This window comes from Frankliniella occidentalis, unplaced genomic scaffold (assembly GCF_000697945.3).
Source record: "Frankliniella occidentalis isolate FOCC.00 unplaced genomic scaffold, Focc_3.1 Scaffold138, whole genome shotgun sequence".
In the NCBI taxonomy this organism is placed as follows: domain Eukaryota; kingdom Metazoa; phylum Arthropoda; class Insecta; order Thysanoptera; family Thripidae; genus Frankliniella; species Frankliniella occidentalis.
In genome coordinates, this window is record NW_026267265.1 from 289,555 (window position 1) to 297,241 (window position 7,687).

Consider the following 7,687-nt stretch of genomic DNA (forward strand, 5'->3'; position numbering starts at 1 on the left):
GGCCGCTTCTCGCTTGGAGTGGGGGAACCAGGCCTGGCGGGGAGGGAGCGCCGGCGGAACTATAGAGAGCGGAACTATAGCGAGCCCTCACTGTAGCAGCGGCCCTACGGCGGAGCTGTGATGTTGATACCTGTTCGGACATTGGACGTGACGACATCATCCTGACCATTTCGTTTACCTCGGAGGGTGCATCGTGCATCATCCCCGACCCCGCCCCCACTCCACCCCGTGCGCTGCACACACGTCACCATACCTTCATCTCCCCTTCCCCTTCCGGCGGAAAAATAAAATAAAAATCCCGGTGCCGTTTGCCGCGGCCGCGCGAGTTCCGCGTGCGCGCGCGAGCTGCTCGGCTGTCGGGCCGGGCCGGGCCGGGGGCGGGGTGACGAGCACCTCTTACCTTGAGTTTGGCTCGCGCCCGGGCCGCGCCGGCTCGCTCGGGGGCGTGTCCGCCTCGATGACGCAGACCCGGCCCAGGCCGCCCCAGAGGCTTTTTAAGCTCGCCGCTGTTTCCAACGGGCCCCGCACTACTGACCACCGACGACGACCGAGAGAGGGAGAGAGAGACGGGAGGCCCCGTCGAGTCTTGGCGGAAGCCGCCGCGCGCCACCATGCACTCGCCCAGCCTGCCCGGCCCGGCCCGCCGCGTGGGCAGAGCGGTAGAGCAGCGCGGCGCGGACCAACAGCTGGTGCAGATTTATGAGTCGTGTGCGCGTCCGTGCGTCGGTGTGTGCGAGTGAGAGAGAGAGAGAGAGGGACCGTCGAGCTCGTGTTTTGGGGGACCGGAAGCCACCCGCTCGCTGTTTGTGTCGTGTGAACCCCACCGCGGAAAGGGAGTTGTTCCGTCGATACCGATTGATACACTCAGCCTTCTGTCGAATAGTGACTTTTCATTCCGACCGACGCTATGCACCTGCAACACCATCGCCACCACTCTGACACGGCCAACACATGGCGCCATGTGCGTGCACTCGCACGCTACCCCCTGGGGCGGCGGGTACTCGGCGGGTACTCACTCGTGCACTCACTCCTCCTCCTCCCCGCCCGCGTGCCTCTCCTCACCTCACACACTTCTTGACCGCGCCGACGCACTTAGCCGGCCCGGCCGCGGCTCGGCCCGCTGTCAACTACTAATCGGCGCGCAGCCGCGTGTGCATGTGCTACTGGGGGCCGCCGTCGTTGGGCAGGCGAGATTTATTGAATAAAGCTGCTGCACGCAACGCCTGCACGGCCCATTAGCGCCGAGTACTTGTGTGCTTACGCCTTACATTACAAGGCGTCTGATTATTATTGCCGCTTTAATTCACCGGCGGGGCGCTTATGAGTACGGGGCTGATTAGGGTGAGCAGCCTGTGCCGTGGCGGTATGTTGTCGTCGCTGGAAGCCGGTGGCATTGCGCTCGCTTGTCTGCGCCGACGCCGCCGCGGCTGCTGGCGAGGCGACGACGCGCCCGGTGCGGTGCAGGTGGTGGTGGAGGTGGTGGTGGTGCGCGCGGCGCGGGCGAGCGCATGGCCAGCGGTGTGCTGGAATTGGGTCAAATAACTTGGACACTACCTCACCATACGTCGTTGGACACATAAACTTGGCCGGCTGCGCCCCGCCGCGCCGCGCGCGTCCACTTGCAACAACAACAGCCAACGAGCCGTGAGCGGTGGCTGGGCGGGGCGGGGCGGGGCGCCTTGTTAGTGAGAGGCGCGCGCGGCGCAGGGGAGGGCCGCGAGGTGCGCGTCGTCGCCTCGTCGCCGCGCCGCGTGTTCTCGGAGCTGGCGGGGAGGGAGGGAGGGGGTGACTCACGGGCCCGGCCGGCCGATGGCCCAAAGTCATTGCGCGCGAGTTTTGTAAACGCGGTGCAATAATAATTCAGGGCCGGGTGCTGCGAACAAGAAAAGAGTTTTGTCATCTCAATTTGATATTTTTTCCATCTCATTTCTACTGAAGCTGAAGAGACGAAGTCCTGTCCATAGGCGCGTGGAGTGAGGTCTAGCAGTCGACCGCGAGCCGAGCCGAGCGTGTGATCCCGTCAGGCTCGATCCCATATCGCGGTTGCGTCGCACATCCATCAGCGGTCTCATCGAGATATCGAATTGACATCCAGGGCCTCCAGGTCCTCCAGGGCCGGGGGCGGCGGGGGCCGGCGGCGAGGCGGGCCCGCACGCCCGCTTGCCTCACCTACTGGTCTGGTGTCTCGCGCACGTGTACCCTGTCAGAATAGTTTTACAATAAAGTAGAGGGGAGGCGATAATGTGGACGTGGCAGCCGGGTCCGATTTCCATAGGCAGGTGTGTGTGAGAGAGAGAAGGACAGAGAGAAAGATAGAAAGAGCGAGAAGCGACTTCTTTGGCTTCTCTTATTCACCTCTCGACGAGAGAGAGGGTAACAGGGCCACTCATTCTGCTCGTGCATCAGCGCCACCAAAGGCGCGCCACATGCAGCAGCAGCAGCAGCAGCGGCTCCCATAAGATATCTCTGGTCGGCAGCAGCATCCTTGGCCAGGACATGGACACGGCTCGACACGCGACATGAGCAGCAGAGAGTCGCGTATGAAGTGTGTGCCGAGCTATGAGTACAGGGAGCGCCGTAACGGTCATTTGCAAACCGCGACACTGCCCGCCCGTCTACCCGTCCACCCGTCCGTCCGTCCGTCCGTCCACCCGTCTCTGTGGGTCAGTGCGGGGCGCGGGGGCGGGACGCCGGCTCGACGGCGGCCTCTTTGGCGCTGACCCGCTAAGAGCTCGCGCGCCCCCCTCACGCGCTTTTACGAGCGATCATATGTCACCCCGTCCGCTCGTCCGCACGTACGTACGTGACGACGTGCCACGTGCCGCGGCACGTCAGCCCGCCGAGACAGGTGGCCCAGATTTGCGGTCCAGCGGTCCAGGTTTGTAAAGGTCGCCGACGTTCGATGGGGCGGGCCGGGGCGGGGGCGGGGGAGGTTGTCTGCCTCCGGCGGGCCGGGGCGGCGAGCATCTCTGCGCGGCTCTGCCTGGCTCAGCCAACGCGAGTGATATATGTATGCAGATGCAGGTGCACGCCTCGCCTATTGCGCCGGCGACCCTGGCCGCTCGGGCCGAGAGGTCCACGGGCCAGAGAGGGAGAGCGCTGCTGCTGCTGGCGCTGCTGGCGCTGCTGGGCGCCGTGGCGCGGGGAGGTTCAGTTAGGTTCAGGGCTGGACGGCGCGGTGCGGCGCGGCGGGAGGGGGCAGGAGGAGGCTGCCTGAACCAGGTCCGGTCCGTGGCGCGGAGCAGTATATGTGGACTGTATGTACGGAGCACTTGCCGAGCTACTGGTATTTATTCGCTGTTGTTGTTGTCCGGCGAGTCGGGCCGTACACGTATTTCGCATAAGGCAAAAGGGCACACATGCACACACTCATACACACATACACACACGCGCGCACGCACACATACGCACCCTTTGCTCAGTCACTCACACACACACGCACACACGCACGCACGCACGCACGTACTCCGCGCGGTGGCGCGCTAAATTAAACACACAACACCAAACGGGGCCGATCCGAGGCACGCACGTCGTAAGTCAGCGCCGGGCCGCACACCACCAACCACCGCAGCGGCAGAGGTTTGCTGCGACCTGTGCAGCCTCCCTCTCCCCTCCCCTCCCCCTCTCCCCATCCCTTCTTCCCTCCCGCCTCCTCTCGCTCGGCCTTCCCTGCTGAGGCTGCGCCGAGGTGGTTCTTCCCCCTGCCGCTGATAGTCGCCGAGCATTATCATTCCACGTTGGCGCGCAATTTATGGCAAACGATCGTTTTGAGTTTATAGCGTTTCTTTTATGAAGTTGTAAATGCTGCGATAAAGTAAGGGTGTGCTTAGGCTAGAAGCGCGCGAACGCCCAGAGCCCGGCCCGGCCCGGCCCCGCCCCGCTCCTACCTTCAATCTAAAGCGGCCAGTATGGCACACACAGTGGGTAAAAATATTAAAAAGAAAAAGGACCACAAAAGTGGCAAACCCGGCCAGTAGGTGTGTTATTCATAGCAGCAGTGAATCTTAGCGCCAAAATTATGGCGGCGCTGTGCAGCCGTGCAGTACTGCAGTACTGCACTGCAATACTTATTGCGCGCTGGCACTTGTCGCTGTCACGCTGTTTGCCCTTTGGTCACGCGGAACCATTAATTAAAATGCTAATAATCTGCTGGCATTTTGTTAACGAGGTCATGAAGCAGTGAGCAGCAGCAGCGGTATCAAATCCCACAATGTACATAAATAGTCTTTTAACGGCCTATGTGGCGGACGAAAGTATCTAGGTACGTGCGTATCTCTCTACGGTTAGAGAGGGGCGAATGAAACTAACCGCATCGGAGACCGTTTACTTTGTTGCAGCAAATCTATCATGGTAAATTGCGTCACAAAAAAATTCCACTGGTCTGTTATATCCAGTATACATACACCTCTCTGGAAACCTAATAAAAACTTCCTTGAAGTGCGCATAGTTTGGTCATAACAATTTGCCGAACACTTTCGCCAAATCGCTTCCCATTCCCAGTGGCAACGGCTGCACCTTGGCCTTCCCCCCTTTCGTTCTCCAAACTGGCGGGCTGGTGACCGGTGGCCGTTTCTAAGGCGAGGTGGTAACATCGACCATCAACATCCTCTCTGCCTTTGATTGATAATTTGCATAAATTGCAGCCGGGCGTCCCCGGCGGCCCCGCACCCCGCGTACGCGCGCGCGTAGACTCTGTAATCTGCTGTAATCTGTCTCTCGCCGTAGATGCAATCAGTCAAACCGGATGTTGTTAAGAGCGGCGCGGCGGCGCGGCGGCGCACCACACATTTTTTTAACAGGTGCCAAATAAATAGCCAAGTCAAAGAGCCAGGCCGACGGACTCTTTACTAGGCTGAGATAGGGCGGGTACCTTGTTGCACATGAGTTGCCATCCATCAACTGGAGCCGACTGGAGCGTTTTCAAACAAATTTACTAGAATCTCTCGCTTTTGCCTTGGACTGTCAGTTATTAATGTCGTTTCCGGCAAACGACACCCAGAAAAGCCAGTTTCTTTGAGCCAGGTTTAATTCGATTGCTGCAACGCAATGCTGCTCTTGATGGCGGGGCAAGAGCAAAAGCATTGCAGCGTATACTGATCGAAATGACGAACTGGGTTGAAGATCTGCGTTTCAAGAGCTTGGTTCAAGAACGTCTCGTCTCTCCTTCCTCCCCCCGCCCTTATCTCTGCCTCCCATCTCCCTCTCTCCCTCCCGCTCCGAGACCCCCGCGCTGCTCTCTTTCTGGCGAGACATAATAGCTAACCTTAATGGCCAAGGCAAGTGCTGGCCGCATGGTCAGGCCGGATGAAGTGGAGTGACGCCGAATTGGGCCAGGAGCAGCGCAGCGCCACGCCACGCCGCGCCACGCCACACCACGCCACGCCGCGCCACGCCACGCCACGCCACGCCGCGCCACGCCACGTGCCGAAGGACACGCTCTTAAGGACTCCGGGCAGGTACGGCGCGGGACGCTAACTAACGGCGACACGATAAATGACGGGGATTGGTCGCGCGCAGTCCTGGGGCCGCCTGCAGCCAATCAAAATGCCCGGTAATTACACTCACACAACAGCAACGGCCAGTGCAATGCGCGCGCACGTTCGTATTTTCCCGCGTTCCGCGCTCAATCTTGTTCGGCGGTCATTCCTGTGGATACGTCGCCGCGCCGCCGTCCCGGCCGCCCGACTGGTCGCCGGAGCCATCTCGAGGCGCGCAACGCATGTCAGCGGGCGCACTGGACTCGTCGAGTGTGGCGAACATGTATGCCGTGGCCGAGGCTGTGGCTCTTCACTGCCAGGCCGCCGCGGCTCCGGCAGTGGACCACCCAGCTGCGGACAGCTGCCGCGGGATTATCTGCGCGGGGACAGCTGGCGCGGGGGGCCTCGCGGGCGTCAACGCGCATGTCAGCCGCTCGGCCGGCCGCGGCACTTATGTCTTCCTATCCTCGTCATACACCCCGGTCCGGGCCCGGCCCGGCCCGCTCGTAAGTCGTCCGCGTGTCTGTCCGCACCGGCCGCCGATGGCCAGTCTCGGCGGGACGGGTCTGTCTGTCACCGCCGCTGTCACTCACCGCCCCGCCCGCCCCCGAGCGAGACTGATCGCGGCCGGGCTCGCGGGAGGTATAACTCCAAAACTTGTGGACATGTAGAGGCAAGAGTCAGTGGGGCGCAAAACTCTCGTCATCGCCGTCCCCAAACCCGGTCGGATACAATAAGAAAGCTGCCCGATAAGAGGAACAAGAAGAAGGTAGCACTGAGGATGTGGCGGTGGCGTGGCGTAGCGCCGTCCCTAAGCCAAAGCAGAACGGCGGCGACCATGCTGTGGTTTGTCGCAAGTGAATGTGTGATCATAAATCAAGTTTAGTAGGATTTGTAAAGAAGAATTGGGCCCACATTACATCGGCATAGCAATCTTGTGTCAAAAAGTGCTTTTGGAAAGTTTGGCTTCGCAAAAGTAAGTTATCACAATCTTCTCGCAATCTTCTAACCCGTCCTGCCGTCCTGGTATCGTTTTGTTTAGGTTAGTGTACGAATGCATTGCATTGGTACTATTTTGACTCAATGATAATGACTCAACTGTTGTAATAAACCTTGGAAAAGGTGATACCAAGGTGCTAGATGCATAGGCCCGTTCTAAACTGTTCGAAATCCAACGATACGCATCCTAACCTCTGCTAGACTGGATGGCGCTACGCCACGCCACCTAAGGTGTTATGTGTACACGCCCGCTTGCGGCCACCTATCTCTATATCACCTTAACGCCACCTCCTCAAGGCTCCCTTCTTCCTGTTCTGCTTTAGGGCCAACTGCCCCATTCGAGACGTGCGGATTTGCGTTTCGTTCTGAAAGTAACCGCCGCTCGGCTGCCGACGCTGAGGCTTTTGGTTCGAGGTGGTGCAGTGCGTCTGAGTGGTCTGAGCGCCGCGCGGCGCCGGGTCCATCAGCCGACAGACAGGCGGCTGACACTGACGGGCTGCTGCCCCGACACACAGACGCGCCACCGCTGACGAGCTGATGATGCTCTACAGGTGCCTGCCTCTCTGGCGCTGACATGGCGACGGCGCTCTGCGGGGCCCGGCCCTGCTGGCTGGCCTGCTGCAGCATCGTGTCGCAGCGCGCGCGGCGCCTCGAAAAGTGCTCGGCGCTCGCCTTGTACGGCCCCGTGCAGGACTACCGAGCCCCGGCGACACGGCGCATTGTTCTCTCTGTGCGCGTGGGCCGCCCGGCTACACACACGTGTCTCGCACCAAACGGCGCCAAAGGAGACTCTATTTCGCACGTGATCGCGGTGCCTCGCGGCGCCATGGGAGCGGGCGCGCGACCAGCCCAGCGGAGAATGACGTCGTGTTTGGTTCCTGGAAAGCCGCCGCCGCCACCCTCCCTCTCCCTCCCCCTCCCTGGACACACTCTCTCAAGGCGAAATCCAACGACACTATAATGACGTCGCACTCGCGAGTGTGCGTTTGTGTGCGTGTGCGAGTGTGTGTGCTTGTGTCGCTGCAGCCGGCGGCCACGACGACTGGTTCGTTACTCTCGCTGCTGATCACAGTCCCGGATGACAATTACTTCCGATTATTTCCTCGGGATTGCCGCAGGGAGGGTGTCATTACCGTCCAGTCCAGGGCTGTGACACCGTGACACCCTAACGCAGCTAACGCGGCGTGCCCGTGACGGTGGCCGAGGTGTGG